Source organism: Pteropus alecto, unplaced genomic scaffold, assembly GCF_000325575.1.
Source record: "Pteropus alecto unplaced genomic scaffold, ASM32557v1 scaffold146, whole genome shotgun sequence".
NCBI lineage: Eukaryota > Metazoa > Chordata > Mammalia > Chiroptera > Pteropodidae > Pteropus > Pteropus alecto.
This window is the reverse complement of record NW_006442107.1, coordinates 29,603,625-29,625,558: the sequence shown is the minus strand read 5'-3', so window position 1 is coordinate 29,625,558 and position 21,934 is coordinate 29,603,625. Positions and strand designations below refer to the sequence as shown.

At 37.3% G+C, this 21,934-nt stretch overlaps 1 protein-coding gene across 2 annotated transcripts in view; it reads left to right on the top strand.

The window, feature by feature from the left end:
- Positions 1 to 21,934, top strand: part of EPB41L3 (erythrocyte membrane protein band 4.1 like 3) — a 217,473-nt gene that overhangs the window by 71,981 nt on the left and 123,558 nt on the right. The gene's annotated exons all lie outside the window — the stretch shown is intronic.

Here is a 21,934-nt window from a genome sequence, read left to right as displayed (position 1 = left end):
GTGACAGGGGCCCTGCGCGCGTGGCTGCGGGCTCGTCGCGGGTGCACCGCGCGGGGTAAGGTGCGCTCGGCACAAAGCATCCCCGCTCGGGAGCGGGTAAGCAGCTTTTATGTAACTTGTCTCCTTCCCCGAACTGGGGCAGCGTCCCCCAGACGGCGGCGGGGGCTGCAGCCGGGCCGCCGGGGGAAGAGGGAGCGTCCTAAAGAGGCTGCTCCTGGCCCTAGCACCTGCGGGCCCCTCTTGCCCCTGCCTTCTCTCTCCTTGCACCCCTGAGTCGGGAGGCCGAGGCTGGCCTTCCGTGGCCGAGGGGCCGGGAGCGGCGCGGCTCACCTGGCGCCCGCCGGGCTGCGAGCGGCTTGGGGAGATGTCTGCGAGAGTGGCTCTGCGGCGGGTGGGGGCGGGGGGGCCGGGGCTTCGGGCCACTGGAGTCGAGGTCTCAGCCAATTCCTTGTGGGGGTTTCCCGGCTCTTGCAGCGGGGGCTCGCCTTCTCGGATTTCCCCTCTAATCTTCGCCCTACTTTCTTCCCCTCCCCTTTCCCCCTCTCCCTTCCACTCCCCGCCAAGTTCATGGCTTCTGCAATGCGGTGGGTGTGGTTACCTAGTAAATTGTAACTGTGGTCCTTTGCAGTGGGAACGTTCTTTCCTTTTCGGTTTTTATATTTACGAATCTAAAGTTTTCTAGGATTTTCTCCTCCAGTTGCAGCCCCGAGTTTAAAGTTGGGAAAGGATTGTTGCAGAACAAATAGAATGATAAAGAAAACATGTGGTATTAATTACTCCTGGAGGCTGGGCTGAGAAATCCTGAGAGGGCCAGGCAGTAATGCTAATGCAGCGCTTCCATTACGTGTTTAAGTTAGTGTTTCAGCTTTTTCACATTAGTTTTGCGGAATTGCTTTTGCAGATATCCTGCCTGTCCTTTTTTTAGGCTTTTCGAGGCAACCAGGTGTGTTGGAGTTTCCCTTGCTGGCATTAACTTCTCTAATAGGGTCATCACACCAAGTGCTAAAAGCATTTTTTCTTTTTTGAATTTTCACTGATTTTTAAAGTCTCAAGGAAACTAAAAAGACAAAACTCCACTTATATTTGGGAGCCCTGGACGTAGCATGAATTACAGCAAATTAAGCAGAAAAGTCCTATTAAGAAAAGGGAGCATGTCAAGCTTGAGTGAACTCTGGAGACTGGAAGGTGATTTATATCTTGGCTCAGACAAGGTTTTTTAAAAATGCATGTTAATTTTGATATCAAACTTTAAAAACTTTAGTTGGACTAACAGTTATTGTGAGAGGAAATACATTCTAAATTGAGAAACGGGACTTTCATGTCTTAATCTCAGAAGGCATTGATAAAAATAAAATAGCAGAATACTAAATACTGCCTCATTTGCATTATGACTTTCTGATGGTTTAGTAAAGTGAAATATCGGATGCACAAGTTACTGCATAAAGTATATCTAGCTAATGCACTTTAGGCAAATAATTTTTTGCAAACAGAACATGTTCTGTGAATGATTTATCAGTAACAGAAAGAGTAGCCACTTTCTAAATCCTTTTTAGCTGAAGGTTTGAGAAGATATAGGTCAAATGTCAGTGTCTCAGTGAAATATTTACATTTAATTTTTAAGTCATTTCTTCTGTATAAAGACAATTTAGCTTAAAATCCGTTTTTGTCAATTCTTATACAGTGCTTGGACTTAGACCAGTTTTAAATTGTGTTGAAATAAGAGATCAGGGATGTTTTTACTTTATCAGATGCTATTTTATATGTACATTGGTTTTTAAAAGTTGGTTGGTCAAATGCATTAAGGAACCACCCAGGTAGAAAGAGGCAGTCCTTCATGTACTGAGGGATGTGACATTGTCATTATTTTGAGAATCCTTCAGCATTTACTATAGGTTGGATTAACTTTGGCGGGAACATGCTGTCCAAGGGATTCTCTTACATGTTGTAAAATACATATTTATCTTTTAGGTTAGTGTTTTAAAAATAGTCTTAAAATTCACAAATTATAATTTATATTCTCTAGTAAAATAGAACTCCAAGAGTGGGCTGAAAATGAATGTTTTTTTGTGAGCATTTGACTTTAATGCAGAGCCGTTTCTTGAGTACTCTACTACCCCAGTCATCTTTTTAGTTCCCATAGTCTCTTCCAAGTACCTAACCATAGTTTTCCTCTGAATGCCAGCTTTATTATGTAGAATTACTATTTATTATGTAGAATTACTATTACTTTATTATGTAGAATTACTATTGAAAACTACGAGTCAATTTACTTTTAGCACCACTTCATTTGGAGAGATCTTTAATGGTGCAGTTGCTGCATCTATTCTTTCAAAAGGCTAGCTTGCTGCTAATTTGTTAGGAATTCATCAGATACCCCTGGAGGGTTCTGCTGTCATTTGATTTGCCATGGCTGCAAAGAATTATGTGCTCAGAAGAAAGGCCTGGAGCAGTGAAGTCATTGCCCTGCCCAGTGTTGTGACATCACTATGGCTCAAAGGAAACAAGGGTGGGGCAGGCAAAACCAGATGGTCTGAAGCATCTTACTGGCTTTAACTTTGCCTGATAAATGAATGAGACTCTCCTTTCTCAAGTTGAACTGCACCATAAGGTATTGTTTGGAGACTTGGAAGATAGACCTGAATGCAAGACTGCATGGGAAAGTGTGTTTCATAGATCAAGGACGAAGAGGGTTTTTTTGTTCAAGAGTAGAAATCATTGAATATTCCTTTATTGAGGAAAATACTGTAATTCTTTAAAGAGCCATTTAAAATTTTCTAAAAAACAAGAATAATGAGTCTATATTTTTATTTATATATAGAGTCAATATATTTCTTACTAGTCTTTGTACCAAAACAGCATTCTTGCTAAATACTTGGTTTAGATTATTAGTGTTGTCTTTTTAAAGTATATGGTGTCTATAATGATACACTTTATTTTCTGGGTAGGCAGTGTTCATTCTGATTTATTTTTAAATGATATGATTGCATTTGGCAATTGAGAAAAATGGAAAAGTAGAGATTTCACAAGTTTACAAGATATCGGTAGTGATTTGGGGTAATTGATTTCTATTTAAGTTTTTGTTTGTAAATTATTTTATGATTTAGCACTTTAATCCTTACTTAGAATTCTAGTGCAGAGATGAATGCAGACACTTTTCACCCAAATTAGTGATGAATAACTTATAAGAGGAAGTCTGAAATTCTGAAACTGTTAAGTACATTTCATGTTTGGATTTCTGAAATCAGTGTGATATGAGCATACAGAAACGAAGAACCACAGACTAGCTGCAGATGTTCATTGACTTTTCTATACCTCCTTGGTAAGATGACTGTCATTTTTTCATGTGAGTGTATTATGTATATAAGAGCTCTGGGCAGTTCTTACTTAATTACGTAGCTATTCCAGAACACAGTTCCAAAGCAAAGGGAAGGAAAAAAATGGGAAGAGTGGCACTAGTAGAGAAGTTGAAATTAGGTACCAGTACTGCAGAACACTTGGTTGAAGTGTCTACAGTGCTGCATTTTTAGACCTTGCGATGATTGGTTAAATTGCACACTTGAGAGTTGTAAGCTTCTATTAGCACCAAACCCCTAATTCTTTTGTAATTTGCAGTACAGAAAAAAGCTGACAACTTAATTTTTAGATTGCTGACATTTTGATACATTGTTCTTATAGCCCTTTCTTACCAACATAAAAAAAGAAGAAAAAGAAGCAGAAAGGTCTGCCTTAGATCTAGAAAATATGTGCTTTTTAATCTGCCTTGGGTTTATTTTTCTCTCCAGTTATACTGAGCGATTTCTTGATGTGAATAGGCACTTATTTCTCTTGGAGTTTCATCCCTAAACCAAGTACAAGTCTAAGCACTTTTAGCATTAAGTATTTAAGGAATTGAATAAAAAAAAAATAAAGCCATTTGTGACTGATGCTTCATTACAAATAATATTTGAACAGGGCTTTAAAAGCACTACTGCTTTATTTAAAAATGTGAATCTCTGTATGTAGTCATTATTTTTAATGGCACTGTCTTCTTCATAACAAGCTTGCTACTCAGTCTGTAACTCAAATTAGATAGGTTATAGAGGTTTTGCCATATCAGAGAAGAGAATGCTGCAGGTACTAAGAGGAAAGAAGAATGACTTCTTCCAGGGGGGATCTGCAGGTGGCCTGCTGCCTTTCCTGCCAGCTCTAATTGGTGTCATGGAGGACATCAGTATAGAGGGACTACTCAGAAGAGGAGGGGATCAGAATGGAGTGTGACAAAAGCTGAAAATGGATTAGGGCCAGGCGATGATACTGATCCTGATGTTGAACTAAAAAGAGAAAAAGTATTTTGTTGTAGATTTCTCATTGGTGTTTTTGTTTGTTTGTTTTTACATATAGTGTTTACAGTCTCAGTTTCTGTGTTTTATTCAAGTCCCAACTTTCTAAAACATTTTTTTCTTTTCATTTTAACATCTCTGAAATTGGGATATGTCTTACAGTTGCTTTCAGCCATGTGGCAGAGAGAAAGCTGGCAGCTTAATTTATTGGTTGGGAGCATGCATCAAAAATTGGAGATTGGGTGTCAGCTGATGGAAGAAAATGTTGGAGACAGTAATGGAGCAATCATAAGAAAGGGCATTGTTAGTGAAGAAACATAGAAGATGCTATTGTGTAAAAGCGAAGAACAATAACTGAGTTGGCATGCAATTCAAAAGAGTTGGGTTCTGATGTTGTGAAGAATTTTTAGTAATACCTTGGCCAATTTATTTATTTATTTATTTATTTATTTATTTATTTATTTAATTTTATTTTTTACATATGTTTAGAGTGTGTAAAAAATCTATGAGAGTTCTTTAAAGAATTAGAAAATAAAAATTCCAAAATATGAGTCATAGCTTAATTGGCAGAGTGCTATATAACATGTTATCACTTACAATTAATGATTTCATGAGTTTTATGAAATATGGTTTGTTACTTGGCTATGCAAGTTTTTAAAAAATGCTTTATAATGTTCAGTGCTTATTTACATGGCCCATTCTATGAATTATATATTGTTTCTTATGTGCATCCCTTTATAGGAAAAATCTATTGAGTGGTCTTCATTTTTCATTTTGCTTTTCCATTTTGGTCCTTGGAAAATAGTTGGACTTTGATAGAGATTAGTTATTGAGAAGACATTCCAGATGTTAGCAGGCCTCAATTTAGGTAGAATGTAGCTTTTACCATGGGGGAAGAGCAAGAGATGAATCTAAGGAAGGAGTGTGGGGCCTGATTATGGAAAGTTATTATATATAAGACTAAATGATATTTTGGTCTTGGACTTGGCATAGGTAGTAGGGAGCCATTGAAAATGGTTCAGTAGGTACTTCAGATCGAAAGACACACAGACTGAAAGTAAAGGGAGGGAAAAGGATGTTTCATGAAAATGGAAATGAACAAATAAAAGCTGGGGAAGCAATACTTATACCAGACAAAATAGACTTTAAAAGCAAGGTTATAACCAGAGAAGGAAGGGCCCAACAATTCTACTTCTGGGTATTTATCTGGAGAAACCCAAAACACCAACTCGAAAAGACATATGCATCTACATCTTCATTGTAGCATTATGTACAATAGCCAAGATATGGAAGCAACCTAAGTGTTCATCAATAGATGAGTGGATAAAGAAATGGTACGGATAAAGAAATGGTACACATATACAATGGAATATTACGTAGCCGTAAGTGATGAAATCTTGTCATCTGCAACAACATAGATGGACTTTGAGGGTATTATGCTAAGTGAAAAAAGTGAAACAGAGAAAGATAAATACCATATGATGTCACTTATATATGGAATCTAAAAAACAAAATATACGAACAAATAAAACAGAAACAAACTCATAAATACAGAGAACATTTTAGTGGTTGCCATATGGGAGAGGATTTAGGGGGATAGGTGAAAGGGGAAGAGATTAAAAGTACAAATTGGTAGTTACAAAATAGTCATGAGGAATAAAGTTAATAATGTAATAATTATGGTGTCAGATGGGTACTAGATTTATTGGGGTGATCATTTTGTAAAATATATAAATTTCTAATCATGTCATATGCCCGAAACTAATATAATATTGTATGTCGACTATAATTGAAAAATAAATTATTAAATACAAAAAAAGAGAAAAAAAAGTAGTTGAGTAGGGAAGAAGAATATCTGATGATAAGGTAGGATATATTGAAAGAATAGGAGTCTGGAAACAGATGGTTTTTGTTAATAGACTAATCCAAAAATTTTCAGAAATTGAATGTGATGATTTTTTCTCTTAGTGATTGATATTTGGCAAATCACAACATATATTTTTTGTGGTCATATTTTGGTGAACGTTAAATACTGCTTTTGGATTGTTTGGGGTGGGACATGAGATATACAGAAGATAGAAAGATTTTCATTCTTAACCTTTTACTTAAAACATCTTTGTCATTTCAGACATTAAAAATAATGGATGCTCACTCTAAAATATATTCTAACAATACTGAAAAGCAAAAGAAGAAATCTCATCATTTAGAGATAGCAACTGTTAATCTTTTTGGCATGTATTCCATACTACCTCTTTGAATGTATACTATACTGTAGTAGGTCTTGGAATCAAACCTGGGTTGAGCTCCGAGGCTTTCTGTTTAATAGCTTTGACACGGGTCAAGACTCTTAACTTCTTTGAGTCTGTTTGCATATTTATAAAATGGCTTAAAGCTTAAATTGCAAGGCTATGCGGACTAAATGATACAATACATGAAAAGTACTGAACAGGGTACCTGGTATATCCTAAGTGTGTAGTAGAGAGCAGTAGCTTTATTTTGTATACGTGTAGTTTCATAGATAGGTACATAATATTTTATATGAATAGACTGCTAGCTTAAATATTAATATGTAACCATTTTCTTTTTATGTAACAGTATGCCCTGGGAAGCCTTTCATATATGCAAATTCATATCTACATCATTATTTTTAATGGGAAATAAACATTTTCATTGGGCCCTGTACAGTACTGGTAAAGGATCATTACCTTAACAATGGTGATAATTTGAAGCCTTGTCATCTAGCCTCTCCTCCTCCTCCTCATGCCTACTGCCTACACTTTTCATCATTGTCTTGAAGCACACACATCAGAGGCCTGTGGTGAAACAGGACATTAAGCAAAATTAAAATCTCTAATGATAATTATGTACATGTCATTGGTATGTATGAATATTTAGTTTTAACGAACTAAAACAACCAGCGTATAGCCATATATTTCCTGATTTCTTAAAATTTAATATGGAGTCTTTTAGCAGAGAGCTGACCTTCCCCAGCACAGTCTAACCTTGAGGTCCCAGGAGCCCAGTCTCCACATGTGTGTCCTAGCATGCCCCAAGGGACAGCAGACACCACAGCCTTTAACGGAACTAGACTCCGAATTCAGAGTCAAGGCACTTCAGAGTCTGGGATACTTTAGGAGGTGTGGGGGCATTAGGCTCTCAGATATAGAAAAAGTTAAACTTCCCTTGGTCTTGTTCTGAATTCTGAACCCTTCCTTTGTCCTCAGTAGTAGAAAGTTAACAAATGTCAGACTCAGTTTGTATATTTCACTCAGGTTCCCTAGGGATATGGGCTACTCAGTTATGTTATTGACAAGCTCATGCTTTTGACTGATCCTAGGTTTGCTTAAAGTCTAATCTTGTTTTCCCTACGTTCACGCAGTTGTGGAAGATAGCTTTATGATCCTAAGGTGGTGCTAACTGGAAAAGTGCACCTAGACTTCTGTTAGGTCCAGCCATTATGGAATCTGTGGGCTTAAGGATGGGCCTGAGGGAGGATTGCTTTTATGTAATTTGTATTTAGAGTTGCTTACATCACAGATACAGTTTTTGGTAATTTCATTACAGAGAATTCTTGCTTTTTGTCTGATACCATAATTTTGTGCTGTTAAGTGATGACTTTTATTAACTTTAAGAGGGATATGCTTAGTGGGCTAAGTATAGGGTTGGAAAAATAGAAGTGGACTAATTTGTCTGCTCAAGACACTTAGAAAGTTTTCTCCCTTGATTTTTGAAATCTAGATAGAAGTAATTCATGGGGAGGAGTTGTGTTGTAGGATAAAGGAAATATGAGTTAGAGAAGATGTAGATTGAAACATCTGCCTACCTTCAGCTTCTGGAAGATTATTCCATTTCTCTGGAAAAGGTCCCTCATTTGTGAAGTGGTGGTGATGGCTAAATGAAGTTGAGATGAGACCTATATAGTCAAAGATGTTTAGTGCTGTGTGTAATGAGAGTAGGTCCATAGTAAATGTTTTCTCATTTCAGCCAGTAATGTTGTTTGCCTACTTTGCTTGTACTTAGGGACCAATGGTAGGAATTGTTACTTCAAAGATAAATCCTCATTTATGAGATTCTACCACAAACTCCATAATCCAAAAGATGTCCCTCAATGAGAATGTAGAATTTTGTCAAATTTGAAACTCCAAATAATAGTAGGGGTTTGCAGAAAATTAGCCTGTGTTTTTCAATTTTTCATGTGCAACAGAATCACGGAGAATTATTAAAAAATAATTTCTAGGGACCAATCCACAGGTCTGGAGTTGGGTTCAGATATTTATTATATGTCCAAGTACTTCAGTGGATTTCGATACAAGTGGTCCTTGGACCAAATTTTGAGATGTGCTGTCTTAAGACAAGACTTAAGAAAGTCTTGTCTTAATGACTTTTCAGTTTACTGGCTATTGTCTGGTAAACGTTTAATCTCCAAAGATAATACACTGTAAATAAAGAGTACTAATGTTTGAGAGAATGCTTAGCATAGAGGAAAGGGCACTGACCTTGGACTCAGAAAACCTGGTTTCACTGGCTGGTCCATTGCTTCTTACTTTAGTGGCTGTAGGAGAAATTATGTAACATTTAAAAGGTAACGGAAGTAAGATAAAGAGTTAGTTTTATTATCTACTACATAAGAATGGTAGTAATTATGTAGCATAATGGTCAGGAGTATTAAATGAGAATCTAAGTGAAAGTACATGGCTCTTAATACATCTTTAGGTAGAGTTAGTTTTCTTTTGTTATGATCGATAATAGAAAAATGGAGTAAAATCAGATAGTGAGGAAGAGGTGCTTCTATGAATAAATGTGATTCTGCTGATCAAAGTTATACTGAGCTAATTGGGTCTTACAGATATTCTCAAGGTATTATGAGGTTTTTAACATATATGTGAGACAAAATGATTAAAAGCTTAATTTTCTTTATAAATATTACTATTTTTAGTGATATTACATGAATGATAGATTATATTATGATATCTGTGAATTAGCATCTTTTTCTATGCTCACATCCAAAGAGGACACACATCTCACATAAGCCACATATAGGGGCAACAAAACAAAAAGTCACTTGCAATTCATACTTAAACTGCATCAATTTCTTAAGATCCAAAGATGAGTTCCAGAGAGAGCTTCTAGTCCTTGGAGCTACAGCTATAATACAGGGCCAGAAGACGCTTTTCTGATAGTGTGGCCCTGTCTTTGGACAGAGACCCAGCAAACCACATGAGTTATTTAACCACCTCGGACATTGACTTTTCTCCCTCTCATTGCAGCTTCTCCAGGTATTGTCAAACTTGAATCTTGGAGTCACCTTTAAGAGTGCTTTAACATTAAGACAATGAAAGGTGAAGCATGGAATATACAAATATTAGTAAATTAAATTTCAGCATCTTCTGCTTAATTTCCAGTGAAATGTTCTTCTGAAAGATTTATTGGTTTTATTGGTTTACTGTCATTCTTGTTAATTTCTACATGATCTTCGTTAAGAGTTTGATTTCAGCTTGGTGATTTCCTTGCCTGTGCCTTATCCTGGCTAGAACTGTAAACTGTCTTATTTGGTCATATTAGTGTACTGAAGAGCCTGTTTGCTGGTCAGAGCAAGAGCAGGTTCGTAGGCAAGCATCAACTCCAGGCCCCCGACTGACCTCCACCCTTACTATCTCAGTATTTTACTCTCCCCCCAAATGAATCCATGTCTCTTCCACTCAGGCCAGCTTATGTCTGATTATCTCTCCTCCCTGTGCCTCTAGTTAAAGTGTCTCCCAGCCTAAAGAAACAAATAAAAGAAAACAAACCAACTCCATCTTTTGACTCAGCTTCCTCGTCAAGCTTATTGCCAGTGTTTCTTCTCTGCTGCTTGGCAATGAGTCAGATGTCTTTGAAATTATGATTTATCCAGGCAAGATAACTCATTTGGCAACAGCGAGTTAATTTTAAAAGACTCACTAACATATACTAAAATGTAAATTTAAGTTTCTCATTTAATTTCTTGTACAACTGAGAAGACTGATTACAGTGTGCCAAACATGATATTTTGAACTTTTGTAAAGTTTTTTTTCTTTGTTCATTCCTTTATTGATGTATTTGTTTATTCCACAAATACTTGTGGAATGCTTATTAACGTAGTAACTTCCTTGGTGCCAGGATTATAGCAATGAACACGACAACCCAGGCCTCTGCTCTCTTGGACTCTGTATTTTAAGCAAGGGGACAGGTAGTAAACATATAAACATACAATTTCAGGTAATGTTGAATCCTCTGAAGCAGGACCAGGTCACAGTGACTATGAGTGTGGAGGGCTATTTTAGATACTGTCATTTGGGGATGTTTCATATTTTATTAAATCCTTCCTCCTTCTTTGTACCCCTTCTCTGCAAGTATGATATCAGTTCTAGATTGTAAGTGGTAATGGGCAGGAACCACATCTTTAATCATCTTTATGTCTTAAGCCCAGTACAGTGCCCAACAGCGAACTCATTTAACTGCCGAATATGTAGATTTTACTCTCCCCACCCCTTTCTTATACCTTATCTTTCTTGTGATGTTATCTTATACTTAGAATATACATCCTCTTCTTTGTTTTTTAATTTCTTTTACTATTACACTCAGATATGGACTTAGCATGAAACTAATGAAGTTTTTACTTAAGTTTGAATTATAACTTTGTAATCTTTTTCTTAGAGAACGTTCCCAAACTGAAAAGCTTCAGTGCTTATGCAACCTGCATCTGCCCCTGATCCCAAACCACATTCAACTGCAGCTCTAGTTAACCAGAATCCAGAACTTTGTCTCCCAATTTATCTTCTTTTGAAGTATCTCATGGGTGCACATGAGAGACATGTTCAAAGGCATGAATTTACTTGTGACTTAAAGTAGTCACTGAATATCTCGGAGTTATAAATTGATATGGAAATGTGCAGAACAACCCCTTTCTATTTCCTGCAGAATTATTGTGAAGATCAAATGATATAATTGATATGAAAGCACTTTTCAAGCTGGAAAGATGCATATGATAATAATTGACTATTTCTAAGGAATTAAGATGGCAAACATTTAGAGGAAGGAACATCTTTGTTTTATTTCATGCTCTGCTCCTACTGTTCTGTGCCTTCATTAATTTTCTTAACAATGGAATATATCCTGAGTACTTATTAAGTGCCAGCACTGTGCAGGTATCAGTGTTAGAGAAATGAACAAAATAAACAGCAGCGTCTGCTGTCATGGGGCTCCCTGTCACCCAGGGCACAGAGGTAAGTAATTGCCTGCTTGACAGTTGCAGTCCACTGTGACATATGCTGTGATGGGAAGTTGGGGCACTAAATGAGCACAAAGGAAGCTCACCTACCCAGACACTTGGATGTGTGGTCACGAGAGGAGAGGTCTAACCTAAGAACTGAACGATGACCTAGAATCAGCTTGCGATAATGGGGAAGGGGGAAGGGGTGGCCCAATAGGGTCTAGAGTAGGCAAGAGGGGAGATGTTTGAGATGACGCAGCAGCACTGTACAAAGTCCAAAGGGGAAGAAGGAGCTTGGTCACTTCAAAGAGCTGAAAGAAATTACATCTGGCCAAGGAGTGAGATGGTATCCAGGCACAGTGGAGGAGATGATGAGATGAGCCTTGGAGGCAGCTGGGGTCAGAGTTCAGAGCCCCAGAAACTGTGTTATCCTGAGGGTGATGTAGAGCCAGTGAAGAGTTTTGTCTTATTGGATGACACAGTCCAATATAATTTTTAGAAAACTTATTATGACTCTTGTAGTAATCTAGGGAATTTACTTTTTATGATAGTATATCAATTTAGTTAAAATTAATCTTTTTGAGTCATTTTTTGAGTGAATGAGTGAATTAGTAAGCTTTGACTCCACAGCAGTCTAGGTTTAGAAACTACTTAACCTTAAAAACATTTACTTTTTTCTATAAAATGAAAATAATCACTTCACGTAATAGTAATCCTTTTAGCAAACTTGTGTATAAATCCTTTGCACATAGTAAGTACTCACTAGCCAGCAGCAGTATTACTGTCCAGGGAAGAATTAAAGATGGTCTGAACTAAGGAAGTGGTATAGAGATGGAGGGAAATGAATCACTTGAAAAACGTTTTGAGTCTAGCTGAGGTGTTGGGTTTGGGAGACGAGGGAAAGTAGAATGGCTCCATTTACTGTCCCCTGAGCTTGCGTCCATCTGGGGAGTCCCAAGGTGATGGTGGGTTAGTGGTGGTGGCCTGAGTTGGGCCTGAGGATCCTGTGGGACATCCAAAAAGAGATGTGTAGAAGCCTTCATGCAGGAATCTGCAAGCCAGAGGGGTCCAGCTTCAAGATCAAGACTCCGAATCTTTAAAATAGGATGATCATTAAAGCCATGGAAGACGAAGTACTAGAGAGTGGGAGAGAGAGAGGAATCTACATGGAGGAAAGTAGAAGGGGAAAAGAGGATGGAAATACAGGGCTCCCTAGCAGCCAGGGCATACTGACACGTGACTGCATTTAGCTGTGATGATGTTGGTGACCTCACAGTGAGGAGCTCAGAGAGTGGTACGATTTCCCTTGTCATGCACATGTTCTTCTGCTTCCGATCTTTCCTTTCAGTCCTTGACCCAGTGCATCCTGAGGGTGGAGCAGACCGTGGTGGGTTGAGGAGTAAGCGGAAAGTAAGGAAGTGGAAGAACTTGTGCACAGCTACACAGCTGGGATACGTGGATGCGCATAGAAAACTCGGAAGCACGAGTAACATATAAAATGAATAAATGTGTGTGTGTGTGTATGAAATCCAAGGTGTTCTATTTTTCTAAAGAAGTACATTGAATGTGTGTGTGTGTGTGTGTGTGTGTGTATGAAATCCAAGGTGTTCTGTTTTTCTAAAGAAGTACATTGAGAAGTGAAAGCGACATTGCTAAAAATAGCCTACCTCTCATGTAGATAAGGTGTTGTATTTAAAATTGTGACAGGCAACTTAGTTTAAAACGCTAAACATAGATTTGCCATATTTTCTTTTATGCAGACCATAAAAGGCTCTAATGTGTAGTTTTAGAGTTCCAGAAAAGGGATGACAGCTTTTTTATTCCCTTAATTTGCTCCCTTTTTCTTTATGATAACAGAAACGATTCTACCAGTGGTAAAATATTCGTGATCATAGCGGAACATAAATACTGATGCTGTCTTGTCCATTACTCAGAGATAAGCATTAAAATGACCCGTCGATGGTTAACTAAGAAATCAGAGAATGCTGACATAGGGTTGAGGATTCTTTTTAAACAGTAGTGCGAAATATTTCTGATACACAAAAGAGTTGAATAACAGTATGATGACCACCTGTATACCCAACATGCAACTTAAGAAATAAAACATTACCCTAAATTGCTTACTACCGCACAAGTTCTCCTCCATAACTGTACCTTCCTCCCTCCTAGAAGCAGCCACTCTTCTGAATTTGTGTTTATCGTAAACCATAGCATTTCTTTATTCCTTTCCATAACCAGTTTATAATATCGTTAAATTTTTGTGGCATTGTTTTAATGTTTAAAAAACTAAATGGGGTACTGTGTATATCCTTCTGCAGCTTGCTTTTTCATTCAGCATCATGTTTGTCTGTATCCGTCTTATCCATATCTGTTGTATTCCATAGTATATTTCTTATTAGTGAAGCCTGGATGCTATAACCAAAGTTCATGGCTTCCTTACCTCCTTGAATAGGGTCATGCTTCCACCTCAGAGACGTGGTACTTGCTGTCCCCTCAGCCTGGAAAATTCCCTCTCAGCACATTTACACAGCTGGCTCCTTGCTCATACCGCCCCACCAGCACTCACATTTCCGACACTACCTATTCCCCTTCCTTGCTTACATTGCCTCATATTACTACATATTTTACTTATTTATGTTTATTGTGTGTCTCCCCCAACCAGAATAAACCTTGAGGACAGGGCTTATTTCTGTTTTGTTTACTGCCGTAGACTCCAGCCCTTAGAACAGTGCTAGGCACGTAATAGGTGCTCAGTAAATGTTCAGATGGAGTTATTTAAAATACAATGTAAAACAATCCCACAAACTTATGAAGGAGAATTCTAGTTGAATCTTTAACATTTCATTTAGTGGATATGGTTTTGTTGAAAGAGATTTAACTTTGAATTATAAATACAACCTTAAAAAGTGAGAATTTTGATGAGAAGAAAAGAGCTTGCCTGTATGGCCTGCTGGATCTGCTTGGGACATAAAAGAACTGTTGTGAGTGGCAGGACCGAGACCTTGCTTCCCGGGGTGACAGTTGGGTTCTGGTCATTTTCAATTAACTTGGACTTGTGATGCATTATGCTCATTATAATAATTGCCCCCTCCCCAAGAATTCACACCTTTGCATTGTTAATACTTTCCAGACATACCATCTGGCCTGCCTCCTTCTTTCCATTCTAATTTTAGCAGTCTAAAGTAAACAGGTTTTTTTTTTTTCTTACCAATGAATATTCCATTGTCTCATAATTTGGAAAAGAATTTGCACACCTCTCATTTTCACTCTTTGTATTCAGTGCTGGGAAAATCAAAGTGCAGCTAAGATTTCATTCTGAGCTCTTTAGTTAAACACCAAGTAGATAAGTGAGGTTTTGGTTAGGCATGTATGCCAGTTAAAGAAAAATGAATGATAATTTTTCATTTGGACTACTGTAGGAAATTATAGCTATAAAAGTAGGCATTTGTGTTTTTTCTAATGGAAACATCATTTATAACAGTTTTGAAGAAATTTTATCCAAAAGAAAGTTTTCATTACTGAAAACTTTATTTCTTTATAGGAAACTAAATTTTTCTCTAAATCCGAGTATTTTGTCTAGATTTCAGGAGGGTACAGATCCAGAATTTCTCTTTGTGTACCTACAGGTACCCAGAAGGCCTTTGTGAAATTAAATGGTCTTATTTCATGTTAAATTTGTTTTCAGTTCCTGTATCTTCTTTTTATCTTGATGCTAACAGTGACTTGTTCTTGAAATGAGGCTCTGAAATCAGTGTGATGAATTGAATATGTCTGGTTGATAAAGGGGAGTTGATTGAGTGGTAAAGAAGATATCGACTTAACCTAGAAGTTACTTCTCTAGTAACTAAAGATGGGAGGCCTGCCCCCTCCATAATCATTCCTTGTGAACTACTTCAATTAATAACCCACACTATTAGGTTTGACTGAGACATACAGGTGTCTGCCTCTTTGGATCCATCTGTATTTGGTGTCATCGAGTTAAGGATGTCTGATAACAACTATTACTCAATTTGAAGCTATTATTCTTCAACTTAAAAAGTCAGGATTCTGTCTCAGGCCCGGGTCAGCAAATTTGATGTTTTGAAACTCTTTCTATAGAGTCTGTAATAACAGATAATTGTTTTTATGGCTTTCTAGTGAAATGCAATTGCCTGATAGAGCTGTCTTGTTTCTTGGCATTCTTTTATCTGATACTGAAAAGGGGATAAGGTTGAAAAACATTTCAATAGAAATACCAGCATCATTACAATCCTCATAAGCATTAAATAAGCATTGACTGTTTTTCCTCTAGAAAGTATCTTCTTGGAAGAAATTGCTACGGACACTGGAATGATTTTAATGTATCTTCCTGATAAAGGGAAGTTGGTTGATTGGTAGAGAAGATACCAATTAAGATATTCTCTTATAACAAAAGATTTAGAAGGCCCATGCCCTCTAAAATCATTCTCCTCAGATCTTAAATTTTTAAGAAGATATAGATAAATATTCATTTCATGTTTTGTATTATGACATAATTTCTATATAATAATCAGACACATAATTGTGATTATAATATGTATGTAATATATATTACAATTATCATGGAAGTTTTAGATAAGATTTGTGATAGGCAGTAAATTATCTTTATATATTATATAATCTCTACATTTAATCCCAGCTCAGTCACTTTTTACTAGCAGTGCAGTCACAGGCAAATTCTTAAGTGTCTCTTAACCTCCACCTCTTTACCTGTAAAGTGTAACTAGTAATACTAGCCTCACTGGGTTTATGAGAAGTTTATGTGCATGTATATCCAAAATGGGAATTGCAGTAAAGTTGATCTCATTGTGTTATTGTAAGGATTATTATTAATATTACCAATACTTTTTAGAGTTGGTTTCAAAACGCCAGTCTATGGAGCAGTGCTGGTCCATGTGAGTTTTCCTAGGCCATGGTATCTCTTGGATAAACTCCTCACTGCTTTGATTGTCTGGGTCCTTTGCAGACCATCGGAACAGGCTGCCCCCTGGGCTGTCAGGCCCTTCTCTTAGGCCCAGCCAGAAGTAAATGTAAGAAAGGGCAAGGAACAGGGGGACTTTTGTTACCTGGCTGTCCTTGCTTTTGTATATCATTTTAGATTGAATGAAACAAAATATGGCATATCTGTGTTAAAACTGGGTTTTCTACAATGAATGCTTAAAAGTGAAGTACTGAAATAAGCTAGACAATGATCTTACAGTGTGAACTTTTAGAGTGGGCATCTTTCAGTCTGATTAGCGTACCTTCCATGTTACTTTGAAAAACTACTCCTCGTTCTTGTGGTTTTTGGGGGTGTCAATGTAGGTTGCCTGCTCTCTGGATAAAATGATAGGCAAGTAGACCAACCCTTGTCAGTCATGCTTCTCTGTTCCTGGGCATGTGATCCAGGCCAGCTCAACAGATCCTCCCCCAGACTCTTCCACATGGATAGTGGAAAGATGGCCTTAACTTTCTGAGCGGTTGAGATGGAAGAACGTGGTCTTCTTGCTTGGCCCAGAGGGCATGATGCCAACAAGAGGGATGAGGTTATTTTAGCAAAGTAGAATCCCTGAGGTCTCTGGAGCTGCCCTGTTTCCTGCGAATGACCAATGGAAATGGCCAAAATATCTTTTGTTTATATTTGCAGATTAAGGATAGGAGGAAAGCAGCTGTTAGCAGTATAATATAGTAGTTAAGAGCCTAGCCAATCACTATCTCTATGAGAGAAAAGTTAAATAACCCTGCATGCTTCAGTTGAGAATAATAATAGTACCCACTTCATCATTTGTTGTGAGAACTTAATGATTTTAATATTTTAGGGCAATATATGTGTGTGTGTGTGTACACACACATATTTTTAAACCCAAAAAAAGTAGTAAGGACATGATCTTGGACAATCCTCAAAAGAATCAATTAACAAGCTTATACCAACAGGCAGTAAAATTTTTCTTAAGCTGAAATATTTTAAAAATTCAAATGGAGAAAAATTATATTTTATTTTGCTGCAGAATTATACATAATTAATTTATATCAGTTTTATAGTATAATTTCTTTTCCTATTTGGACTGTCTCAACTGACAAAAACTCAATTTAAATTTAGTTCGAAGAAGAAGAGAAGAATTCAGGAGAAGGAGGCTGTGGTGGTCTGACATCAAAGGAATAAATGAAGGAAACAGGAGAACTTAAAGGGTTTTGTTCGGAAACCATTATGGATAATTTTTGCTTCAGTAGCCACATGTAACACTGTTTCACATTCAATAATATCAGCTTCTCAGTTTGTGAAATCTAAAAGTGGAAACCACTGCTTTCAGGGCATTTGTGGCCCTTGTATAATGTGTATAATACATACATCTGTCCTTATGAAAGATTTTAATGGGTATTACTCATTTCATATATTCCTGTTTGCTAAAATTAATGATTTTTTGATACTAGATCCTTGGTAATATTTCTCTTTCACTATTAAGACATTGCCTCTATAATGTGACTTATGGTACGTTGTAGTAAAATGAGAAATGTATCTCTTATTTTGTATCTGTTGCTTTGCTTTGTTATGAATTCATCGTTTAAGATTTGGCCTCAATTAGGATGACTTTTAAGAGCAATTTTAGTTATTCATTTTTTCAGCTCATTGAAATTAGACATGGGTCAAAAACCAAGGGAATAGGTATGTGCTCTGAGGGCTTTGAACTCTAATGAAATTTTATGGTGGCAGGATGATGACTGCATTTGTATGTTTTTGAAGCTGGGTACAAAAAGATGAGATGTATACAGTCTTAATTTGTCATGTTGAGTATATCTTACATGACATATACCTTCTTTCATCTGGATCACCATTTATATCTTCAGATATATATTGGTTAGATTATTATTATACTGTAACTATAAACATCTATTTAACATTAAAGGAATAAATTTCACAAAGATAACCTATTTACTTGTAAACCACCTGCTAAGATGCATTGTTTGATAATGTTTAACTGCATTCTTACTCTATAAGTTAAACGTTTTAACTGTGTATTATGACTAAGGTATTTTTTTGTTATGGCTAATGTTCAGACTAGTTGTCAATATTTCAATATTTTATGGCTAAGTCAATAATAATAATATTTTGAGTGCCAGCTGAGTTAGTCATTTACATTCATGTACTTGTTCACTGACTATTTATTGAGTATTATATGCCACTTTTCTACATAGCAGTGAACAAAATGCAAAAAAACCTCTGCCATGTGGAGATTCTAGTCTGATCTTCAGGTATTTGTAAGCCTACAACATCTTTGTCAGGTAGATATTATCCCTAGTCTGTAAATCCTGAGTAGAAGTTCGAGCTTCGTATTTTTTACCTTGTGGGGTAAGGGAGGGGTGCATGGGTGATGTTACCTGGAAGAGAAGTAAAACCAAAGTTAGTGCAGCGTTTTCTAACTTTATTACCCCAAATAATAGTTGTCAGTAAGTATGTTATTCTGTGTAACATAGTTGGGGAAAAGCTAATGTACATTGCTACTACCTGTCTTATTATTAATCGTGTACCAGTTTTTAGATATTCTTTTTTAAATAGCATTTTGATCATGGAAACATTGGATTTAAATTCTTGGAAGATAAGTGGACGAAGTTTATTATCTTTCACTTTTTATTTGATTGGCAGTAACCTTAGTAACAAAATACTCATATGGAAAATACAGTAGTATACTCTGACATTTTCTAACCAGGACATTTTAATTTATGGGTGATTAACCATCCTGACCTGGCTCTCTTCCTCTACTATGAGACAGGCTACTTGAATGCCTCTTCCAGATTAATACTCTGTGATTCAGAAATATGTCCAACTTATACAACTCAGAAATAAAGCTACTGACCTAGATTATTTGACCTTATATTCTCATTGATTTGAATCATATTTCTTTGGGGGACATCTCTCATTTGACACCTTTGAAACATTATCGATTACTAGAAATGGTCAGAGTATCAAGAAATTCAGCAATGAAACAGGAAACCCAACAGGACCCTGGACAAATCCTGGACTTGCCTCAGAAGACAAGACAGTCCATTCCTGAGTGGAATTTGCTTTGATCCACACAGATCTTTTAGATTTGGGTTGGTTGGTACTCTCCAGCATTTGCATAGTACTCTACATTACAGATTATGATAGTCATCATTTGAGTATTTCTTTGAAAACTGAACTGTGTAAAGCTGTGCGTAACTAACTGTTGGAGGAAAAATTGCCAGTGAGTACTGAGCTGAATTTACTTCAAATGCAGGAAAAGGAAGGTATGTTAGTCTTGTAGCCAGGTGGACACTAGACTAATCAGAGGGATCACTTCGTAAATTAAAAAAATTGTCTAACACAATGCTGTACACCTGAAACTAATATAAAATAATATTGAATGTCAACTGTAATTGAAAATAAAAATTAAATTTTTTTTTGAAAAAGAAAAACAAAGACTGTCCAGTGCGTTAGATGGACCTCACAGTTGAAAAGTAAGATGATATCAACATCAGCACTGGCAGAGGTCCTCAGAAACTCAGGAGGAGATACTGACAACAATGTCCTCTAATTTACAATGTCCAGCATTGCTATGCAGAGCCCTCTGAGGGACCCGAAGGTGGGGTCACAGAGCAGGTGACTTCAGCGCCTTCTTTTGGTAAAGATTTCAACAGGTTCAGAGGAACCAACCTCTTCTCTTAAAATGTATTTGGCATTTGATTTGTTGGATTATATAAATTCTTGGTTACAGGTGATAACTAAGTGACTATTTTTCCTCAAAATTTTGAAATGGAGAAAAATGGGAAATGGTATGGACAGGGGTAACTGAGATATAGGGCTGATAAAGGAACAGGACTAAGAGGAAAGTCTTGTCATAGTCAGTTTCCCTTTACTAGAAATTCTGAGATGTTTTACAATCTTCTCAAAGACACCCATGTGTGTTTGTGCCTCTGTACCTATTAATGGGGTCAGACACAGCATTGTGGCACATGGGCAGTTTTTGCTAGGAATGCGATGTGTGCTTTTACTGAAGAACAACTTTTGAGGGTTTATTGTTGTTTTAGTCATGTTTTCTTCTCTTCAAAGCTTAGCATGAGTTGTTTTCTTTGCAATTTTTCTCTCTTATCAACCCTATAATTTTATTGTAATCACTGTTGGGATGTCACTTGACACACATCCAAACTGACGTCTTTGCTGCTGAGCAGATTGCCCGCTAATTTGCCAAACCAGTGGGTTCAGACACTTTTTAGTGAGGTTCTGCTTATTCTTTTTAGTTTTTGAGATGTTGTATCAAAAGATAAAGCCCAAATCTTTCCATTTGAATCCTCATTTTTATCTGCAAATATCTGTCCATGTAGAAGCATGTTTTTTGTAGTATTGTTTCTGAGTAATAAACGTCTACTGGCAGGGGACCAATTGCATAGATGTTTACATCCCAATAGTGCACAGCTAGTTTAGTGCAAGGAGATCGTTTTTATCCATCTAATAAGGAAATTGTTAAGAAATAGTATTCAAAATATGTTGCTCATTCATTATTTCATTCAGCAAATATTTACTGAGTGCCTGTCATTGAGTGCCAGACATTATTCTGGGAACTGAAGATAGAGCAGGGAACAAGCAGATAAAAATCCTTGCCATCCTGAAGGTTCTACTCTAGAGGTGAGAAACAAAATAAACAATAACAATATAGAATGTGGGAGTATAACAAATGTTATGGAGCAAAATAAAGCAAGGAAGAAGAATAGGAAGGGTGGGGTTGGAATTTCAAAGAGCAGTTAGGGAAGGCTTTAGGAAAAGAGATGCATTGAGCAGAGCTCTGAAGCGGGTGCAAGGGAAACCCTTGGGGTGTCTGTGGGAAGAGCATTCCAGTGCACTGTGGAGAGTGTGATGTGGGGATGGGTCAAGCAGCTTTAGGAGCAGCAAAGAGATCAGTGTGGCTGGAGTGAAGGGAGGAAGTGTAATAGGAAGTGAGGCCAGAGAAGAAATGGGGCCACAGGCGGTACTGCCTTGGCTTCTTTAAGTGCATTGAGGAGTGATTGACAGCTTCTGAGTGGAGGAATCCATGGCCTGACTTTAGATTTTAAGAGATGAGCTCTAGAAGATATGTAAAGAATAGACTCTGTGGGGAGAGGGAAGGAGGGCCAGGGAGACCAATTAGGAGCTCGGTATAGTGATCTAGGTAAGGGACAATGTTGACAATATCTAGAGCCACATGATTGGTTAGGCTCTTCAAAGACTGGGTGTGTAGGTAGAGTTGAACTAGCTTTAAATATTGAGCCCAGAGGCATCCAGTGTCTACAGACCAAATGAGAACAGTCAGGTAGGTAGGAAGAATATCAGGAGTCTGACGTCAGGGATCTTAAAGGAGAAAGTGGTGGTGGTGTTGGGGTGGCGGGGGGGGGGTGT